The 23,929-nt window shown below is 37.5% G+C and overlaps 1 protein-coding gene across 1 annotated transcript in view; it reads left to right on the forward strand.

Annotated features, from left to right (window-relative positions):
- The window catches only part of LOC119768573 (serine/arginine repetitive matrix protein 2-like), a 90,488-nt gene that overhangs the window by 54,482 nt on the left and 12,077 nt on the right, over positions 1–23,929 (forward strand). Inside the window, exon 4 of the mRNA XM_038258585.1 lies at positions 7,552–7,689. The gene's annotated coding sequence lies outside the window, so the exon portion shown is untranslated. The remainder of the gene's footprint in view (positions 1–7,551; positions 7,690–23,929) is intronic.

Genomic DNA, 23,929 nt, shown 5'->3' on the forward strand with positions numbered 1-23,929 from the left:
TGTTTACATAAAATTATTTCATAAACCCGTAAAAACTCAAAACATCATAAAAAGCCGATATTTTGAAACATTGGCTCAATTCTGAGGGCAAATTCAGATTCAGTGGGCAAAATTACACGGAAAAACTTATAGGTGAAAATTTTCCGAATTTCGTTAGGGTGGTCCCATACACCTTTCATTTGAAAATTAGACATTTTCAGATTCGGATATTTCGAGTTCAAAGAGAATGCAACATTTGGCCTGCGATTTTTCGATTTATTTCAGTTTTTAATTTACATCTAATTTACCACAAAATTACTATAACATTTGAGCCATAAGTCCATATTGACATATAAAAAATTGTGAATGTTTATTTTAATTCTCATAACTTTTGTGGAAAACTTTCCACGTTTAAAAAATATATTTTCAAAGATTTGCTCAGATGTTTTTGTGAGATTGTGAGATAAAATGTTGGTGTTTTCGACAAAGTTGCTTGGATTGAAGGAGAAGACAAAAAGAATCTAAAAATATGCCTAGAATGTTAGATATTCAAAAACACTCTAATCGTGAACTACTCTAATTTTCAGCCAAAAGTTGCCCTTCTCAATTGAAACATCTCTTCAATAAACAAATAAATTAAGCAAAAACTTGAAAATTGAAAACTAAGACCTGTAACGTGTTGCATAAAGATAAAAGCCTCGCTATAAAACTTGTAAAATCGATGAAAAAAAAAACTCATTTCAATCTCGATCGTAGATCCCTGCACAACAACACTCTAATTAACATTCCTGAACACGCGCTGAACGCGCTCCGTTCGGTAATACGGTTCATCGCTCGGAGTCGGAGTCACGTTCCAGTTCCTGTACACAAGTCGGCCCTCGGCGAGATTAGATCACTGTCAGTTTGTGAAAAAAGGAGAAAAAGTAAGAGGGCCATCGATACTTGACCCTTAAAATTGAGAGGGGAAAAAACTCACGAAATGAGAGTTAATCACTTTCGGAGGTTTTTTCTCCTCTCTTTCTTGTCAAAAATGATCAGAAACTAATAGTGGAACGAATTCGGATTAAGAAAAGGTCGGAGGGAATAACCGTGTTCGATAAAAGCATTGAATTAAAAACAAAAGCATATCTTGCCGGGCAGTTCGTGGATCGAAAAAAAAAAAAACAGTCGGACACCACAATATCTGGTCTCGACTTGTCTGGACAGTATAATCCACAGTGTGCCCAGCTTGCTGTTGAGTCCCGCGAAGAGAACCGGTCCCAGTCGATGCTTCAATCTTGCTTACCAGAACCTCCTCCTCGCGCCATCCGGTTCTCCAGCTTCTTCTTCTTCCTCTTCATCTTTTCGCTCTAACCAGCCCAGGCTGACAGACCCCGAGTGCGGTAGATTTATAACGTTCTCTTTTGGCTTTCGGCGCGTCGTGACCTCGTTTTTTACCTCCTCCATCATTCCTCCAACCAAATCGGTTCTTCTCTTTACCGAGTTTGACTCGCCCGGCCGATGTTGTCTCGGAAAAGTGTACGTTTTCTTTGCGGGGTTTTTCCTCTTATTAACGAAATTTATCTTCTTTTATTGGGCGACCGGTCCAACCGGAGTTGAGGTTGAGCAAACTTTTTTTTTACTGATTTTTATGAGCTGGTTTGGGCTCGAGAAATTAATGGCCGGGTTGAAATGAGTCGTCGCCGTCGTCGTGATGGGACGATGGCGGAAGAAAGTGAAAATTATGGCGATTGGTTTGAGGTGGGAGCGCCACGATTACCTAATTGTGAGTTTTTTGGATACACCCAAACAAAAGATCTGTGACATTCAATTCGAATGGCTTATTATAACACTGATTGACAGCTGATTTGGCATCAAGCGCTAATAATTTTTGGAGTCACCAATAGAGGAGAAAAGCAACTTGCGACAAAATTTTGAGGCTAGGAATTTTGACAGGTATGATTTTCATAAAGTATTTGCCTCCTTTTCTCTCCCACAGAAAACCTGGGAACGAGGTAGCTGTCAAACTAGGCCAAAATGTTAAAGTCACTCACAAAATGAACTTTGAGTGATTTGAGTTCATTTCTGACGTCACGATTTTCTCCTCTATACAGCTAAACCTGGCGTCGGTAAATTGAGTACCTCTGCGTTCTGCCTCTCAACTACCGCTGGGTTATCGTGGTGCCTTGGCAAAGAGACAGTGAATCAATCAAAGAGCTCGGGCTTGAGCCCCGTTTCAGCCATAATGTATTTTTTCTTTGCTTTTGGTTTGGTTTGCTGAATGAGGTTATAACAAAAGCGTTTACTTATTTCGCAAATTTTCCCATTCTATGAAGCTCTATAAATTCCGGTCGTTAACCTCCCTCAAAAAATCAGCACACGCCTCGATTTTCTTCGCTAATTTATGTGATTTCGCTGCCGGCCGCCGGCATTCCGTCCCCCAAAATGCCCACCCATTATTCATTATTAGCATACCGCGAGCTAGAACTGCCAAATAAACCAACAATCCCTCTCTCGCACAGAACTTCTATCACCTCATTCCGCGGTCGCGGTGGCCGTGGCGGCGAAAGTAGGTCACTTCGTCAACAATTCTGCCTCGTCGCCGGTTCCGTCGTACGTTTAAAGCCCACGTCGTTGGAACCATCTGTCGAACTGCTTAGAACAAAGTTGATGGCTTACACTCTTTCTCTTTATTATTTTTTCATGTGACTTGTCTTGTCTGGTCGTTTCACCTACGCAAGCACTTTTTTAATAGAGCAGTTCTCTAGGATTTCGGTCATTCGATTTTTTGTGTATTTTTTAATCCGACTGAAACTTTTTTGGTGCCTTCGGTATGCCTAAAGAAGCCATTTTGCATCATTAGTTTGTCCATAAAATTTTCCATACAAATTTGGCAGCTGTCCATACAAAAATGATGTATGAAAATTCAAAAATCTGTATCTTTTGAAGGAATTTTTTGATCGATTTGGTGTCTTCGGCAAAGTTGTAGGTATGGATACAGACTACACTGAAAAAAAATGATACACTGTAAAAAAAATTTGGTGATTTTTTTATTTAACTTTTTATCACTAAAAATTGATTTGCAAAAAAACACTATTTTTAATTTTTTTTTATTTTTTGATATGTTTTAGAGGACATAAAATGCCAACTTTTCTGAAATTTCCAGGTTGTGCAAAAAATCTTTGACCGAGTTATGATTTTTTTAATCAATACTGATTTTTTCAAAAAATCGAAATATTGATCGCAAAAAAATTTCAACTTCATTTTTCGATGTAAAATCAAATTTGCAATCAAAAAGTACTTTAGTGAAATTTTGATAAAGTGCACCGTTTTCAAGTTATAGCCATTTTTAGGTAACTTTTTTGAAAATAGTCGCAGTTTTTCATTTTTTTAAATAGTGCACATGTTTGCACACTTTTGGAAAAAATATTTTTGAATAGCTGAGAAAATTCTCTATATTTTGCTTCTTCGGACTTTGTTGATACGACCTTTAGTTGCTGAGATATTGCAATGCAAAGGTTTAAAAACAGGAAAATTGATGTTTTCTAAGTCTCACCCAAACAGCCCACCATTTTTTATTGTCGATATCTCAGCAAGTAATGGTCCGATTTTCAATGTTAATATAGGAAACATTTGTGAAATTTTCCGATCTTTTCGAAAACATTTTTTTCAAAATTTTTAAACCAAGATTAACATTTTAAAAGGGCGTAATATTGAATGTTTGGCCCTTTTGAAATGTTAGTCTTGATTTGAAAATTTTGAAAATATTGTTTTCGAAAAGATCGGAAAATTTCACAAATGTTTCATATATTAAGATTGAAAATCGGACCATTACTTGCTGAGATATCGACAATAAATGGTGCTTTGGGTGAGACTTAGAAAACATCAATTTTCCTGTTTTTAAACCTTTGCATTGCAATATCTCAGCAACTAAAGGTTGTATCAACAAAGTCGAAGAAGCAAAATATAGAGAATTTTCTCAGCTATTCAAAATATTTTTCCAAAAGTGTGCAAACATGTGCACTATTTTAAAAATGAAAACTGCGACTATTTTCAAAAAGTTACCTAAAATGGATTTATCTTGAAAACGGTGCACTTTATCAAAATTTCACTAAAGTACTTTTGATTGCAAATTTGATTTTACATCGAAAATGAAGTTGAAATTTTTGCGACCAATATTTAGATTTTTGAAAAATCAGTATTGAAAAAATTCATAACTCGATCAAAGATTTTTGCACAACCTGGAAATTTCAGAAAAGTTGGCATTTTATGTCCTCTAAAACATATCAAAAATGAAAAAATTAAAAATAATGTTTTTGCAAATCAAGTTTTAGTGATAAAGTTAAATAAAAATCACCAATTTTACAGTGTATCATTTTTTTTCTGTGTAGTCTGTATCCATACCTACAACTTTGCCGAAGACACCAAATCGATCAAAAAATTCCTTCAAAAGATACAGATTTTTGAATTTTCATATATCATTTTTGTATGGACAGCTGCCAAATTTGTATGGAAAATTATATGGACAAACTAATGATGCAAAATGGCTTCTTTAGTTACCGAAGGCACCAAAAAAGTTTCAGTCGGATTAAAAAATACAAAAACTAAAATTGAAGAAAAAAGACCGATTTCGTAGAGAACTGCTAAATAGTGGAATATTACAATTTTTAAGAAATTTATATTTGCTTTTCATGTCGCAACTATTTGTGACAAATTTAAAACATTTCATCAGTGAAAAAACTCACAAGCTAAAAGAGGTAATAGACTATGACCAACAAATAAACAAACTCGCACTTTTCCGTGTTTGACAGTTTGCCAAACTCACAAACAAATAAAAATGTATGCAGTCTGACGTTTCTGCAAACACATGCAGGTAAACAAACAAGGCAGGCTAACTGTCAAAAAGTGCAAGTTTGTTTGTGTAATACCTCCTTGTCATAGTCTAATACCTCCTTAAAGTGAGCCTTCTGCTCACTCGCGCAACGGACGATGCCGCTAATACATCTTTATTTCTGTCGCGTCGCATCTGTCAGTTGTAATGGCGGGGAGTAGCGCTGAATGTTGCTCCACCAAAACATACCCTGTCAGTTCAATTCGTTTTCTGAACTCGAATTTGATTCGAATTGTGTACGAATTCGAAATAGAGTTAAATTTACTCAAATCATTTCCGAATAGGTTCGGTTTCGCCAAAAACTGAGTGATTTCAACTAGCGTGTAAAAGAATCGGTAATTTTCCGTTGCCAAGAAACCGACAGATTGCGTGTTTCGCTCAAGTCGTTCCTCCCGCACAGTAAAGTAGCGGGCAGCAAAAGGTCAACATCATCGACGCCGGGTTCATCTCGGAACCGGTTATGTTCTTCCTGTTGGGCTCTCAATTTGATTCAGTGGGGGAGTGTTGAAGAAAGAAGATCAATGCTCGCCGCCACGGCAGCTGCCAGGACCGGTTCGACGGACGGACTAATTGTACCGTGAGTTCCGAAAGAAACAGTCATAATTTGAACAGAAATATCTTTCCAGAACGAATAATTACCGTAACGGAACTCGCTGCTTACGTGGGTTCCGAAATGTCAGTGCGCGCGAGTTTCAACTTTGTTTTGCATTTGACAGGAGAGTGACCTTTTTCGTGGTGAGATTCAGAGGATTTCCCTCGTGGGCGTCAGTGACCTGCAACCTTGCGTGACTACTTTGAGAAAACGAGGTTAAAAGCTTTTCCCGAGTGGCGATTTGTCACGGAGAAAGGTTCTAGCAGTTTTGCACGCTATTGAGTGCGGATTGAGTGAACTCACGACGCTATCTAAATTTACATGTATTTGTGCAAGTGATCAGGTATCAAAATTGTGTGTGTTAACTCTCATTGAAAGCTGCTCGCAACACTTTTCGCCGATTGAATCGGCCTCCTAAACCCCTCCATTACACAACATTTGGAAAGTTGAGCTCCAAATTTCTTCCGCATGAATCACCGCACGACAGATCAACACTCACAAATTTCACATGTTCAAGGTCTCAAGTGGCACCATCATAAAACCGATCCAAGTATGCCAAGTGGGCCGCGGCAAACACCGTCAGGGCCTACTGCTGCTTCCCATTCAGCCCGACGACTCCGTGTGGCCATACAAGGAAGTGACCATCACATTCCTCATTTCGCTGTCTGTCTCTCTCTCCCTCGACCATTCCTCCAAAACCGGTCCGAAAGATAATTACGCGAAAGGTATATGGTTCCACCATACGCAATCGTGCCGTGTTTGTTTACCTCTTGTGTTTGTTGTTGTTGTTTTTGCTTCGCGCTTGAGTGCGCTGGCGAAACTGCTCGGACAGTGGAGAGTTTGCGACGATTCGTCGCATGGCGACGGTAAATGGACCCCGGTCGGTTTGGACCGGTGCCAACTTCTCGACTGGGTGGAAGTTTGTAAAGTTTTTTGAACGACTTGGCAGACGTAGTCCTGCGTCAAAGCATTTAATTTTTTGTGTCAATAACGACGATATTGACACCTGTCAAGTCCTTGAGTCTACACGCTCATCTGACACCTGTCATAGGTTGTTGACACTTTAGCCTACACGCTCAAGAGAGATTAGTAAACTGTAACTTCGACAAAATGTTTAAAAATTAACTCATTCTGATAGTTTCCACTGCTCGGGTCCCAAGGTATGTGCGCTCAACAGGAAGTCACAGCGACTGAAGCGAAAATGATAATAATAACAACAACGTCAGTTGTAGCGAATAGCAAGCCAAGCGAAAAAGAAAACCAACAAACTTGCCTCGCTTGGAGAGAAATTGGGTGAAAGTTTTTTAAATGAAACGGTTTGCAAAAACAACAACAACTGCAACTAGCTTGCAAACAAAAACTTTTATTTGACATTCACAGCTTTACTGTGCAAACTGGCAACCTTGAACGCTGTCGTAGAGCTATCGATTGCGCTTCCTGTCCCGATCGGCAGAAGGATATTGGAGGCCCCTGGCCTTGGGAAAGTTCGCAACGCCACCTGTTCAAGGTTCGGTAATGGTCGAAGGCAATAAATTTCGCGTTGACATCATCGACGCCATAAATCTACGACGAGTTGCTGTCCGCAGTGGCAACACTGCTTGAAAGTGAAATCGTGGTGCGTTTGGTTGGCGACAATGTTGGCAATCGATGGCCGGTTGACAAATTTGGCTTTGATATTTTTGAGATGTTGTCAATATACATTATTTTTTGATGCGTAATCCCGCGTCAAAATTGTTTGAAGTCTGATACAAATCATACTTTTCCATAACTTCAACGTCGGTCATGTTTCGAACCCTACAATATATTCAGGAAGACTTACTTTACCGGTTTCGTTCTACTATCTGTGACGAAAATATCACCGTTGATGACGTTCGTCGACCCGCAATAACGCAACAAATGTAACGCACTACTGTCAGGCGATTTTTGCGAAACGTGCTATGTCTAATTGAGTTCTGTCACGCAAACCCATCTGTCTCCGCATGTCGGTTCTGTCTTTTTGCCAACTTAGTGCGCGTTTTTTCCAGCGACGTGTGTATTTTTGTTTACCATACTCGTTCTCGGAAGTACACGTTAAATAATTCGTTTATTTTTGTTTTGTCTCTTTTTGCAGAAAGCTCAACCAACTTCTTCCAGTATCAAGCAACAAAGCAGGCCGACCAATGCGGCATGAGGAAGCCATGTGTAACCGTAGCAGTAGTGTCAGCTTGGAAATCGTCGTGCTCCGCATTAGTAACTGATCTAAAGTTCGGTAAGTAATTTTATCCCTACACGGCTATTAAAATCCAGCCAACATTGAGTTTAGTCTACTTTTTTGCTTCATGGGCTTGATAAATTGCGTTGTGTTAACTGCGATTTTCTTGGAATTGTTTCGCCAATCTTCCACATGGGAGGAGCCACTGATTACGACACAGTACTGTAGCCTGTTGACACCACTACACGTGAAACGACGCAAACCCCGTTTGAAAGCGATACATTTTCTCCCAACCCATTCTTCGCTGTAAATTGCGTCGAAAGCATATCGAAAAATGGTTGTGCGAGGCAAAACAACTCCGCAGGTCGTCGATCTTCCTGGAGAGGTTAGATTTAGACCGTAAATGTCATCGCCATAGACAACAGCGCGATGGTGGCGCCGCACGTGGCACAATTATGCAACACGAAGCGATGTGTTGGCACTACGATGACTTCATTCTGTTTGCAAATTGATCCCTACTTACACTGTCGACTTTCGTCAAAGTACCTGAAATAATTACCGCAATAATTAAACGTCCCGTCAATGCCACTGTCGCAGTTTACGTTTGCACGCGTGTGCAAGATTGGTTTTATCGAGCCCTTAAAACCTGTACTCGAACGAAGCGTTATGGGCCGTTGTAAACAAACAAGTTATTATTTACTAGTTTGGCACGTGCGCCCAGTTGCAAACCAGCTCCCGGTTGTACACAACAAGCCATCGCAGTTGGCGCTGGTCCAAGGTTTTTTCGGTCTCGGGTTGGATGAGATAATGCGACGCAAACTGTCAAACCGCCATAATGGCGTAGCTGTTTGCTATAAAATCGTTATGACAAACCGTACGCCATAATGGCGCAGCTGTCACCTTGCCATAATGGCAAACTTTATGCATTCTTTTTAGCCAGAACTGTCGGGCCGCATGAATCAGGGCGTTTTACTACGGCCAGGAAGCCCCTCAAGTTACGGCAAAACTTTATCGACCGTGAAACAATATACTATTTTCTCTGTATAGACAAAAAGCCCCCCTCCTCGTTCCGTACTCGGTGCTGGTTCTACGGCTGAGGATGAGAAACTGGAACGCCCCCCGGGGGTTTGTGCAGCAAAGAGATCTTCAAAACGATGATCATCTTCATCAACAACGGATGGTTTCTATGCCACGTCGAGCATGAACAGCAAACCCCGGGGGGAAGTTCCGTTAGGTTTTGCTACCTGCGATCACGGTGCCACGCGATTGAAGAAGATCTATTTTGTTGAGGCTTGGATGAAGTTTGGAGCAACGGAAAAATTATAGAAACCTAACCTAGATTTATTTTGACAGTTGGCGAGTCAACGTTTTGCAATGTTCAATGTAAATCAACATTGAGGTAACGTAATTTCGGTCAACTGTCAAATAAAGCACCACGATCAAGTTAATGTAAGGAAAAGCTGGAAAAGGATCAACAGTTGGGTCATTTGTTCGAAATGGACGCAAAATGTGCCTTTCATTCGTTCAGCAGTATCGTACATGTGAAATACGTTGAGGCAACGTGAGTCACATGAAGATGATACGTGAATTTTTCTGAACTCACGTAATGAATATTGATGTGATAGTTTTGGACTTACAGAATAGAGCACTGACGGTGCTATAAAAACTCTAACGTCAAACTCACTGCACGTTAAATATAAAAAACTCAATCCTGAGGTTAAGCATCTTTTGCTGCATGGGCAAACACTCTTAAAAATGCATCATTCTTTATCTTCCGACCTCAGTTGGGGACAAAAGTGATAAGCCAAAGTGGTGTACGGTGCAATATCCCAACGAGAGACACTTCCGTTGATGCATATCCCGTATCTATTCCTCGAGAAATGCAACAAACAGAGTCATTACCAGCTATATCACTGTATTACGACGCCCTCGTCCCTCACTTTTAGTACAAAAGAACTTCCCCCGTACACGACTAACAAAACCCAAAGCATACACGTACACACCTGCAGTGTGTGGGGCACATGTGTGTAACGCTATAAATAAATAACCGACACTAGACGAACGTCGGGGAAGCGCACCTCGATGCAACAAAAACAAAAATAATCTCCTCGAAAAGCAGCTACTCGACAAGCAGGAAGAAAAATCGCACCATTCGCACAAATGCACACACGTGCCATCAAACACGAGCAAAAGTCAGCGAGTGTCTAACCCCTTGCTCCAAGCCGAAACGTCACCTGTCAAAATTCCACAGCCTACTATCGGTCACTTTACCCTACCTAAATACGTGTCGTTGACGTCGTTCGAAAAAGGGGGAGAGAGGATCCCAAGGGGGTGGACACCACCAGGAATGCATGCAAATTATCCCCACGAAACCGGGGGTACAATTGGGGTAAAACAAGTACTAAAAATTTAGGTAACGCCCCTCGTCGAAACTCTCAAATTCACTTTTTTTCGTGTCGCAGCGTCGAGCCATTGAATTGCTCGATTATTTATGCACGTAAACACATGCAAACGGCGGGGGGTTGCACACCCCCTTTGAACTTTGGTGTTACCGCCTGTGGGGGCTAAATAATAAAGGATAACTCCACCCCAACAAAAGCAACGGCGAGCCGAGCGAGCGAGACCGTAATAACGCAAACAAAAAAAAAACAAAGAAGCGAAGGAGCATCATCGAGAATCGTCGCCTCAAAAAACACGAGCGCACACAGTTAAGAAGAGACTAAAAAGAGCTGCAAATTTAGGTCAACGACCTTGACAATACGTTTCAAGTTCTGTCTGGGCAGAGTGGCAAAAAGAAACGAGTTTTTACCTTCTTCTTCTTTTTCTGCAAACAGCCGTTGCATTTGACGTGACGCCACCTTTAGCGCTCTAATGCCTTGGCAGGCGGGTGACGTTTTGCGAAGCGCTGTCACGCGCGGTGTTTGTGTATACTAATTTGAGGTGATAAAAGCAGAACTCGGTTTGGTGATGATTTGAGCGATGGCAACACGGTTGTCTAAAGGTTTGCTTGTGGTTTGTCGAGTGTCGTCTTTGATTTGTTTTTTTTCACGAAAGTGAGAATTATCGTGACTCATGGCGAAAAAAAACTATAAAATCCTGGATTTGGCAGTTTCAACCAGTTCTCAAAGCTGGAAATCCTGCAAAAAAATTTTTTTTTTATTTTCATGCTGGAAAAATGCTGTCAGTTGTCGCAAGCCGTTGATTTGAACCAATGATTTTGGCGCTGTCAATCCCCCTTCAATCATTGGGCTTTAAAATTTAGAGCTTCTTTTGTTTTGAACCAATTTTTTGCGTTCACCTACACAATGTTTTTATGCGGAACTGAGATTCTTCTTCCTACACCATCCCATTATTTTTAACCTAGCCTAAACTTAAAATACTTAAAATATTCAAAATACTTAAAATACTTAAAATACTTCAAATATATAAATACTTAAAATACTTAAAATACTTAAAATACTTAAAATACTTAAAATACTTAAAATACTTAAAATACTTAAAATACTTAAAATACTTAAAATACTTAAAATACTTAAAATACTTAAAATACTTAAAATACTTAAAATACTTAAAATACTTAAAATACTTAAAATACTTAAAATACTTAAAATACTGAAAATACTTAAAATACTTAAAATACTTAAAATACTTAAAATACTTAAAATACTTAAAATACTTAAAATACTTAAAATACTTAAAATGCTTAAAATACTTAAAATACTAAAAATACTTAAAATACTAAAAATACTTAAAATACTTAAAATACTTAAAATACTTAAAATACATAAAATACTTAAAGTAAATAAATACTTAAAATACTTAAAATACTTAAAATACTTAAAATACTTAAAATACATAAAATACTTACAATACTTAAAATACTTAAAATACTTAAAATACTTAAAATACTTAAAATACTTAAAATACTTAAAATACTTAAAATACATAAAATACTTAAAATACTTAAAATACTTAAAATACTTAAAATACTTAAAATACTTAAAATACTTAAAATACTTAAAATACTTAAAATACTTAAAATACTTAAAATACTTAAAATACTTAAAATACTTAAAATACTTAAAATACTTAAAATACTTAAAATACTTAAAATACTTAAAATACTTAAAATACTTAAAATACTTAAAATACTTAAAATACTTAAAATACTTAAAATACTTAAAATACTTAAAATGCTTAAAATACTTAAAATACTAAAAATACTTAAAATACTAAAAATACTTAAAATACTTGAAATACTTAAAATACTTAAAATACTTAAAATACTTAAAATACTTAAAATACTTAAAATACTTAAAATACTTAAAATACTTAAAATACTTAAAATACTTAAAATACTTAAAATACTTAAAATACTGAAATACTAAAATACTAAAATAATAAAATACTAAAATACTAAAATACTTAAATACTAAAATACTGAAATACTAAAATACTAAAGTACTAAAATACTTTAATACTGAAATACTAAAAATACTAAAATACTAAAATACTAAAATACTAAAATACTAAAATACTAAAATACTAAAATACTAAAATACTAAAATACTAAAATACTAAAATACTAAAATACTAAAATACTAAAATACTAAAATACTAAAATACTAAAATACTAAAATACTAAAATACTAAAATACTAAAATACTAAAATACTAAAATACTTAAATACTAAAATACTAAAATACTAAAATACTAAAATACTAAAATACTAAAATGCTAAAATACTCAAATACTAAAATGCTAAAATACTATAATACTAAAATGCTAAAATGCTAAGATGCTAAAATGCTAAAATGCTAAAATACTAAAATACTAAAATGCTAAAATGCTAAAATGCTAAAATGCTAAAATGCTAAAATACTAAAATGCTAAAATGCTAAAATGCTAAAATGCTAAAATGCTAAAATGCTAAAATGCTAAAATGCTAAAATGCTAAAATACTAAAATGCTAAAATGCTAAAATGCTAAAATGCTAAAATGCTAAAATACTAAAATGCTAAAATACTAAAATGCTAAAATGCTAAAATACTAAAATGCTAAAATGCTAAAATACTAAAATACTAAAATACTAAGATGCTAAAATGCTAAAATGCTAAAATGCTAAAATGCTAAAATACTAAAATGCTAAAATGCTAAAATGCTAAAATACTAAAATACTCAAATACTAAAATACTAAAATACTAAAATACTAAAATACTAAAATACTAAAATACTAAAATACTAAAATACTAAAATACTAAAATACTCAAATACTAAAATACTAAAATACTATAATACTTAAATACTAAAATACTAAAATACTAAAATACTAAAATACTAAAATACTAAAATACTAAAATACTAAAATACTAAAATACTAAAATACTAAAATACTAAAATACTAAAATACTAAAATACTAAAATACTAAAATACTAAAATACTAAAATACTAAAATACTAAAATAGTAGTAATATTGGTAAATTAACCTTATTTTTTTGCAGATTTAACCAAAAAATTAGTCGTTCAACCAATTTTAAGCCAGCTTATTTCAATTGGCCAATTTTTAGATGGTGCTCTTTTTCATGTACGTCATGTTATTTAGTGTAAAATGGCCTATTTAAGTTTGGGACCATCTATAAACCACGTGGACAATTTTTTGGGAATCTAAAAAAAAACTTTTTTGTATGGATCGTGGACAATTGCTTACCCCCCCCTAAGGTGTCCACGTGGTTTATGGATGGTCCCTTTGCACTGAATTGAATCAACAAATTGAATTGTTAGCAGCCTTTTCCAGGAATTTCTTGCCACAGCATTCCCGTTGCTCCACCTCGCAAACAAACGGGGACACGTTGAAGCGCGAATGGCCTCGGGGCCGCGGAGGCTTATCTTATCAGCAGTTCCCGGGGTTGTACCGATGGTCCACCTTATATACCATTTAATTATTCGCTTCGCCAATTTCTCACGTTTCGCACACACACTGGCCGTAATTCGTTCTGGAAATTGCCTGGCACACTGATGATTACTGTTTGTTTTGAGGCGGTGGAGGTCGACAATGTTTGAACTAGATTCCCGAGACTCTGCCCCGGCTGATAACGGGAACCTTGACCTTTATTCGCTACTGTGTTGGAGGAGGAGCGGAGTTCAAAAATAGATGACCACGAACCGCGCAAATCCCGGTCGGATCAGGTGGCGCAGGGTGTTTGATCCAACGCACGTGACCACATGATGAATAATTTAGCAATCGAGCTCGTTAAGCTGTGATGTGTTCTATATTGGAAGTTGAGCCAAACCGGTTCCAAAACGAGCCCGGACTCAGTGGTTCAGCGCACTTTTGACAAGCGGTTGAAGATGGCAGCACTGCGGGCGGCAACCTTGAGCGGATCGTGTTACCCGAGACTCTTCAACAGCCTCTTCTAGACAGCGATCTTCGCGTCATCTTCGTCGGGTATCTCTCGACATTGTACGATGATGGAGAGGTAGACAGAAACGCTCGTTGGGTTTCTCTTTTTGTTGTTGTTTTATTGTCTGTTGATGATGTACCACACTCCGGCAAAGGTTGATCCTTTTGAACGACCCTTTTCCGTATCGTTTTGCGAACCTAAAGCGGCGAACACGTTTTATAGCAGTCGCCATTATGGCAACTTCGTTTGACAGCTACTTGTTGTCCTTGAAGCAGCGCTTCCAGAAATTCAGTTTCTCTTTGTTCAATCTGTCAAACAAAGCATCCTCGATATCCAACCCGCAGACTCGCTACGAGTTATCGTCCCCAACGTGCGATTCTCAAAAATCCATTTTTCATCTGTTTTTTTTCCCCTTCACTCTTTTCCTTCTCACTCAACAACAACCGCGGGCTTCACCCCCCGTCGACCTCCTACAACCCGTTTTCCTCCACGGTCTGGGGCGGTTGCATCGTGTACTCTGCGCCGCCGTTGCCGCATCCTTCTATTTTGCCTCAAATTAGAGGTCATTGATCTTCGATGCACCGCGCGCACACACACACACACACACACACACACACACACACACACACACACACACACACACACACACACACACACACACACACACACACACACACACACACACACACACACACACACACACCGGTGCTCGTGGCCCGCACTCTCTCCCAGGGCGTTCCGTCGGTCGGTCGGGGTTTCGGTTTCGGCATTTGCGGTGTGGTCGTGCTTGGGTGGAGGCCGGCGGGACACACGGTGATGTTGATGCGTCTGGCCACCAGGCCGTTGCGATGCAACCGATCTCGTCGACGGGGTGTTTCATAGAGCGATTTTGTTTGTACTTTTTTGAAAATTACCTTAAACATTTAAGGACCTTGATGCGATCAACAGAACCACAGTCAAAAATGCTAAAGGTGCGCAACTGTCAAATGTTTGACGTAAAAAAATTCTCCAACAGTGCTCAGTCTTTATCGTCATTCTATGGTGCAGTGTTTGTGCAGTTCTGATGCAATTTTTCGTTGCATCGGCGCTCAAACAAATGGGCAAACATCTACGTAGAAGACATCGAGTCATACAACAAAAAATCTGCATCCCCTGAAGTTTGATGGCGAGCCACAGGCGAAATTAAGTGAAGCGGTAATCAAAATGTTTTCATAGGAAGCAAAATTGAGACTGGTTGAATTTGGGCTATTTGATGCTGTTTGCAGCGTAATTTCCAGGCTTCAGAAGCGACACATTTAAAAAAATTCTGATTATTCATTACTTTAACAAATGAATTGGTACGTTTTGAAAATCATCGGAACCATTAAAGAACGTTTAATTTTGTTTACTTTAATATTTTATAAAACTTTTAAGCCCTGCACTAAAAAAAGTCAATTCTTAAAATCGTGAAATTCGTTCATGAATTTGAGAACCACGAAGTAATAGTAACCACACATTCATAGTGCAAATGCACCATACTCATGAATAAATCCCTTCGTGGTTCTTCAATTCGACGTCGTCGTGCTATCTTGTCGCACCCGCCATTTCGACGTTCCGAAAAAAAACGCGTTTTAATGTTTGACCTTGAATAAACAAAAACGAAAGCACGCAATGTAAACAATAACAAACACGTTTTGTTTGGCTGACCATTATGTGCATTGTCCCGAAGTATGGTCGAAGTTGGTTGCTGGAGTCCCGAGTTATGATTACAAATGTTGACGGTTGTCTAACTTGTACGTGCGTCAAAATCGTTCTGATCTGAAATCCCTTAGGCCAGTGGTCGCACTTACATCAATTTTCAGGGAGTGGCAAGATAGCACGACAAGATTGAAACTTCTAAAAGTTGACAACAATGCACGGAGTTTTTTTTTTTGGGGTTTTATTGAATATCTCATGACTGAAATCGAATTTTGGCGATCTGTAAAGGTCTTTGAGGCATTGTTAGCTGCACAAAATGGCGTTCTTAACTCAATTTGGCCTAAAATGCACGTACGACAAGTTATCACGACGGCGACGAATTCATGAACACAATTCACGATTTCGGGAGTTGTTTTTTTTTCTTTGTGTACAGAGCTCCATTAAGCTCAAAATCTCAATGTTATCCTTACCAAATTCCAAATAAGATTTTTTAACGAAACTATTTTTTAAGCAGCATTAAAATGAAAGTATTGTATGGGAGCAATTTTCTTGAAAAAAGTCATTTTGCATGATTGATTTGCCCAAAACAACTCCTCGTACAATTTTGGCAGTTATCAACGCAGAAAATGGTATGCAAATATTCGAAAATCTGTTTTTTTGGAAGGTTGAATTAACAGTAGGTATCATTTCTTTTGCATTTTCGAGCTATTTTTATGTGTCGCTGGGGGATTTATAGTGGGTTGCAAAATGGATCGATTTTTTAACTGTCAAATCGGAACCTTGTTTTTGTTCGTCAGACGCAGCAAGTATTGTATAGATCATTGAAAAAAGTTGTATTGTCCGTTTTTTCAAAGATACACGCCGCGCAGAATTTCAGAATGTGCCATAGACATTGTTGCCAGCGATTTTCTGCACTTTTAATGCAATAAAAAACATACCCGGCAACAATGCCATGCAATTCGAAGAAGAAGGTCAACAAAAACAAAACGCGCAGTATGGGATTTGACAGCGCGCATTTGCCGAAAGTGCGGCGCGTCGTTTCGAGGCTGGTTTGCCGCGTGTCCTTCTCGGGAATATGCGCAATAGAGCTATCTAAGCCCGATCTCACACACACTAGCACACCATTTGTTTTGCTGGCTGGTACAAAATTTAACCTCACTTTTTTTCGTGTACGTACACGCAATACATGCGCACGTAGATAACTCTATAATTAAACATTTGTTTATTTTGAATAGCAGTCAGATACAAAATCTGTTGAATTCATTGAGGACTCGGCAAAATCCCATTTTCTGAAAGGGACCATCCATAAACCACGTGGACACTTTAAGGGGGGGGGGGGGGTATGGCGATAGTCCACGATCCATACAAAAAAGTTTTTTTGTATGGACAATTGTCCACGAGGGGGGAGGGGAGTTAACAGATTCCCAAAAAAGTGTCCACGTGGTTTATGGATGGTCCCAAACATGAATGATTATTTTGAAAAAAAAAGCACCGTTTTCAAGTTACAGTCACTTTCAAAAATATCTCAGTAGTTTAGGGACCGATTTTCAATATCAAAAATGAATGAAAATGATTTTTTTTTGTAATTTGCTGAGGTAGTTCAGGCTTTTAAAGTACGAATTCACTGAATCCAACCAACAGAAAGTGTAGGCAGGATCGTTTTGTATCTTACCTCTTCAAAAAATGTTAACATTTTTGATTATTTCCGCTTTTTCAGCCACTTTTTCCAACGCCATTCGAACTTCCTTTCATTTTCCTAGCACATCGATTAGGTCCAAAAATTCCGGCCTCTTTGCTTATCAGATTTGACTCGCGACACCTTGATGATTTTTTCTGTTTTGCACTGACACCAAGCAATTTCGTCTGGTTTCCGAGCAATGTAACTGTTGTTTATTTAATTCTTTTATGTTTTTCGTCACTAAACCATTGAAATAACTATTCTATTATCGAAAAAAACTCATTTCAAAATATTTTTTCGAATCAGCCGCGTTAGATCAGTTTTTGGAGCTACTTTGCCGTCGGTTCAAGGCTATCACCAACACATGCATAACATGGTGTTGCCAGTTTTTTAAAAATTTTTAACTTAATATTTTGAATTGAATTTCTTTACTGTAATTATTTGAATGAAATCTAAGCTTTAAAAAGCAAATGATTAACAGAAACAATGAAAATATGTTTTTTAAACGATAAAAATGCAAATTGATGCTAGAGATTTAGATGATTGTTAGGACCGATTGCAAAGTATCCCAAAATTTAAACTGATGTTGATTTATTTTTGTCTTAACATCATTATCACCAATTTAGCCGCATATATTTTTAATTTTTGCTTCAAAAAATGCAAACTGGCTACCCTGTTGGAATTGAAGGGGAAACGATTGAAAGGCCTAAAGGGTCTAGTTCATTAAATCGTCAGATGTCACCGTGACAGGAGCTGTCAACATCGCTTACGAGTGGTTTTTGAAAAAGTCGTATGAATTAAATTTAACAAAATCTTGAGTTTGTTTTAAAAAGATCCTAAGCGCTAGTTGTAAACAAATCAATTTTTCGATTAGTTCTCGATCAATTTACGAATTATAAATAAAAAATGCTTTGAATTATCATCTGCACGTCTTGCTCTTTACTGGAAAACAAACAAAATTTGGTTTGGTTCAGAAAAAAAAATCAAAAATGTGTCGGAGATCGTGATGGCTTTTAAGACGTATTGCTAACTAATCAGAGAAATATACATATGGAAAATATATATGATTTTTGCATATTTATCTATATATAATTTTTAAAAATACAGGTATAACGATTTTTTTCACAATTGGCAGCGTTGGTTTATAATAAATTACACTTTTAAATTTTACCGTGTCAATCATGTTAGAAACCAGTATAACAACTGAGGTTGCTAAGCTGTGCTTCCAGTATGGGTAGAGCCAGATACCGATGGGACTCTCCTTAAAAACCCAGGATCGGCATGACGCTCGAAGTTAAGCTAGGCCAAGAAAACATCCGCAGTCGTCTAAGGAAACTACGTTTATTTCTCGGGGTTCCGTCGACGGTTTATTGGGCACACTTCCTAACTCCTCACTAGCACGTCTCCCTTCCCACTTCCTTACTTCCTAGATCCTACCTCACACGATCCTTCTTCCAACTTCCTTGTGCACCGATGATCTGCTGCGGGGCCCCGATCTGCACTGCGGTCGTCGTTGTTCCGTCCGGATGACTGTTGAGCTCCTCCTGCAATACGCCAACGGGGGTGGCTTCTCGGTCGTCGGATGGACCCTCCGACTTCTGCTGCTGCTTCTCGGACCTTTCGCCAGCCGTCCGTGTCCTTCCTGAGCGTGTAACGGTGCTGCAGGCTTCGACGAGGCAGCGCCTCCGTCGGGATTGTCCGGGTTTGGGACACGGAGGTTACGTGGCGGCTTGGCGACGCACCGACCAACGGGTTGACGGTTGGTGGTTTCGGGGTTGGTCTGCCGGGCCGGATATGGCAAGGCCAGGGCAGAAACCAATGGGGTTTCACGGGGGAAACTTGGGATAAACCCGAGAGGTCCTGGGATGTCCAAATCTCGAGCAGCTCCTGCTCTTCGCTGTCCGCGGAACGTAGCACGGTTCCGGGCACTTCCTGACACGGTCAGGTTCACTGCGGCCGCTGGTCCAACTCCGGGACACTGGCCTTCGGCTGAGATTGACGTCAGCCTTCCTCGACGTAGAATACCGGACTTAACATGGCGCAGTCCTGGCTACTTCGTCCTGAACCCCCCTGATCCGATACCCGCCAACTTTCCTCTCTTTTCGCCCTCTTTCGCCACCCCTGCTGATCTCTCGTGCGATGTTTTCCACGACGACATCTGGTGGTGGCTAGCGGCAACAACGCACTGCGTGGGACTGGTCGTTCTGGGAGACGTCCAGGTAGCTTTCCGTCGACAACCACGAACATCTCTTGGCACTACATTTACACAAATACGCGACGAGTCACACCGATATCGAACACTACAGACACACTGGTTACACCAGCTAGAAATAAAAAATCTTCGAAAAAAAATAAGCATAAGAGGTTAATGCGATGTTTACATTATGAATTTTATAATTTGAGACATATAGCCGGGGTGACTTTGATAGGTTTGATATTTTTCCGCAAAATGAAGAGTAAAAATTGAATACGTACGGAATGGTATGGAATCATACTGACCGTGGTAGCGAAGTGCTCAAAGTACCTCATGAAGAACTTTTCATGAAATTTTGAAAAGTTTAAAAAGTTAGTTAACTCTAACTATGAAAATGTTGATAAATAGCATTATTTTCATTTTCTCAACGTGCCATGATTTTTTCAATGAACATGATTTTGAATCGTAAAACGGAATGCATTTTCGGATTCTTCGGACAATCTTCTACTAGGAAAAGGTAAAATAAGTAATATAAATATTATTAAATATTATTTGTTTTTGAAACATAATTTAAAAAAATCTCATAATTTAAAGGCATTTCCAGTAAAACAAATTTCATATAAAATGTGAAAACTTTTGATTCATTCTTTAAATTCAGTTTTACATGTAATATAAATCCATAATTTAATAAACAAAACTAGTTTCAACGAATTTCAGGCAAAGTTCTGAATTTTTAACAATATTACCTAAAATTTATGAATTATATCAAAAAGCTTATACACATAATTAACTAAGTATTGACATAAATGATTTTCTTAAAAAATATATCAGCAACCTAAGTGATGGTAAGTTCGAAGTAAAAATAATGTTTGAAAACCTCAAATCTGCTTTTAACAAGACGAACTATGACTATCAAAGGCACCCTGGTATTCAAACTAAGATTTTTTTCAAATATTACACTGTTTTTAAAGTGCAACATGTAGTTAAACTTTTTGTCAAGCAACTGTAAAGTTTAACATGACAGATGAGAAAGTTTCACACCATGTTACAAGCTATAATCTCCCTTTAAAATTTCTTGATTGTTTAATAATATTTGAACATAAGCTCTGCGTAAAATTTAGAACCTTTTTTCATTGTAACTTGTTATGTATCTGTGTCATTCATTTAATTTTAAGATAAGGTGTTTTTATTGCGAGTAATAACGGGTTGTCTTTTATGTTCTAATGTTTGAACAATTAGGTCGTAAGAATATGCAAATTGTAAATAGGACAGAGACCTGCTAAAGATGCGTGAGTTTCCATTCAATATGATAAAAACACGTTTTCAAATTCAAATCCATTGTTTCATCATAATTGTTTAATTTCTGAAATAAATATTTTCCAAATTATAATCGTGGATAGGCCCTTTGGTTTATCAAACCGAGTTTTTGTAAGTGTGCGTGTTGCCGCCGCACGCCGCAATTCGAGTTGTCCAAATTTCAACCGATCAGAGTGTGGGTCCAAAATAGGTTCAGCGATGTCTCCAAAATACATTCAATAAGTCCAAAAAGCATCCAAAAATGTTTTACTTGAAATGCTTATTACAATGGAATGGTTAAATTATTTTAAATTTTCAATAATACACTTTGTTAAGCATAAATTAAGGCACAAAACAATCCTGAAATGAGCCAAATTAGTTAGACCGTTCCTTAGAACTATGCGAAATATGTTGACGCTTTGCATAGTAGGTCCAAAATAGGGCCATATACCCTACTAATTTTAAATAGATTTGCAACAAAAATCCAATATTATGCACTCTACAAATGTAGATCTCGATTTTAAAATTTAAAATGTTTTTTTTTTTTCGAAAAGATCAGGAAAGATCTCGATTTATTCATTTTTTTTGACATTTTGAGGTCCGGACTATTAGTTTCTTCGACATCTGCTATCGAGTTTTTATGACAGGATTTAAATTTAACTGTTTCTTTTTTACATTTGAGTGCAAATACCAATCTACAATGTTTTTACAACGAATTTATCATGGATATGTATAAAAGTTAGCCAGCTCCTTGAAAAATATTTTCTGAAATGGGCACTTATGGACAATACTTTTCAAAATAGAAAAAAAATGTTTTTTTTTTTTTTAAATCAAACATGGCTATTCAGTCCAGCCCAGATTAAGACTGGAACGCCCAACGCACGTCCAACTTACACGGACGCCCAAGCCTCCAAAAAAAGTTGGAACGGTAACTTCAACTCGCTGGTTCTCGGGCATTACTCAACCAATCGGGACGATTCTTGTTTCCATTGATTTGTAAGAATGTCTAGATGATCCTAAAATTTTGCAGAACTTGATTTGATGGAATCTATAATTTGTGTGACCAAAAACATCGTTCCACCTTTTTTCAAAATGACTGCCTCCGCAGAATTTTTGACGATTTTTTTTACACGCGAAAAAAAAAGTTGGAACGATGTTTTGATCGCAAAAATTACATATTTGATCAAATTAAGTTCTGCAAAGTTCTAGAATCATCTAGACATCCTAAAAAATCACTGGAAAGAAGAATCGTCCCGATTGGTTGAGTAATGCCCGAGAACAATTGAGTTGAAGTTACCGTTCCAACTTTTTTGGAGCCTTGGGCGTTGGAATGTTAATCAAATCTTCAGATAATCGAATCACCGAAATTATTATCTTTTGTCTTTCTTTTGATTGTCGAGATTAAGAATGACCCCTTAACTACTCTAAAATGATTTAGGATTTTTAAATCCATAATGGGTAGTCAAAATGGCGGCGATGAAACATTAAAAAACTGTATTTTGTAGTTTATTAGGCACTCAACCACTCGACCATTCGGCCCTGTCTAAATGTTTTTGAAAAATTCAAAATTCGCGTGTTTCTGAGGACCCCAAACTTCATGCTTCCCCTCGAGTTGAGGCTGCGCAGTCATTTTTGTCCATTTTTGTAGGTCAGTGTAATCGAACTTCGGATAATCGAGTCTGGGTTTGATTTCAAATCAAACTTTGAATAAAAAGTTAAATTTGTCTTGAAATTTGACATATTTTTTCGTGATTCGATTATTTTTTGTGATTTGATTATTCAAAGTGATTTTTTCTCCAATGCCTTCGGATAAAATCAATTTTTCAAAAACGAAAACTGTTTGATAGAGCTCTAAAAATGTCTAGAACAGCACGTTCCTCTAGAACTTAACCCTGAATTGTAAGGTTAAAAAATAGGTTTGAAGGTTTGCTCTGATGCGACGGATTAAATTAGTCGCAGAAGACGTAGATTGCGAGATAAAATGTTGGTATATAGGACAAAGTTGCTAGAAGTAGCAATTAACCCCGACAACTTTCTAGAAGAGAAAGAAAATTCCAACAATATTCCTAAAAAGTTAGATGTTCTAAAACACCCTAATCGTGAACCAAGCCAATTTTCAACCATGCAAAAAGTTGCTTCTTCCAATAGGCAACAACTCTTCTTAAAACATTAAAGCTACAAAACTTCCAAAATTTTTAGAAAATCAATTTTCCACTCAATTTTGCGATCTGGATCAATTTCTTTTAATGGAATAAAAATATTTAGTAATTGATAATTGATTGTTTATTTGTGACGAGAGCCGGTTAGTTTACAACTTTTTATCATATAATATGAAATATAAAAAAAATCATGAAAAAAATATTTCTAAAAAATACATAAACTCATAAAATACCTTGGCTGTTCAAATTCGTAAACAGTGTTATAAATCAAACAACCTTACCAGCTGACATAACACACCCCCGCGCGCTGCCGCATTGCTTAGCTTTGCGTGACTTCCTCTCTCGTCAATGAATTGCCAGCCACGGTTGATTGAACTTGCATTATTATCGCACAAAGAGTGTTTACGGCGCCATTGAAGCCAGGCCGGGCTGCCCGTTTATTGTTTTGTGTATTCTGATGAAGTCTTTTTTTTTAAATTTTCAATTTATTGAAACCTAGTCAAATTAAAGTTGCAAAAATAACATCTTCCAGGTAACTACTTCATTGCACTTGAAACCCTGCCCTCTCTCGGGGACTTGCGACATTTATTACGTGTGCGCATAAATTTTAAGTGTACAGGGGTTGAACTTTGAGCCACCACCAGCTAGAGACTGCAACTGTTTTTGAATCAACTCTTCTACTCAGAGCCAAGTGAGAGCAAAAAAAAAAGGTGGGGGGCCGTAATGCTAATTGCTTTTCCTCTTCTACATGAACTGCTGCGAATCCAACAACTATACACAACTACGACCCAGCTTGAATGAAGTAACTTTGAACGCTTGCATAAAAGAAAGAAGAAGAAAAAAACTCAACCTAACCTCACTTCAGGTACCCGAGCGCAATTGCTGGGAAAC

Source organism: Culex quinquefasciatus, chromosome 3, assembly GCF_015732765.1.
Source record: "Culex quinquefasciatus strain JHB chromosome 3, VPISU_Cqui_1.0_pri_paternal, whole genome shotgun sequence".
Classification (NCBI taxonomy): domain Eukaryota; kingdom Metazoa; phylum Arthropoda; class Insecta; order Diptera; family Culicidae; genus Culex; species Culex quinquefasciatus.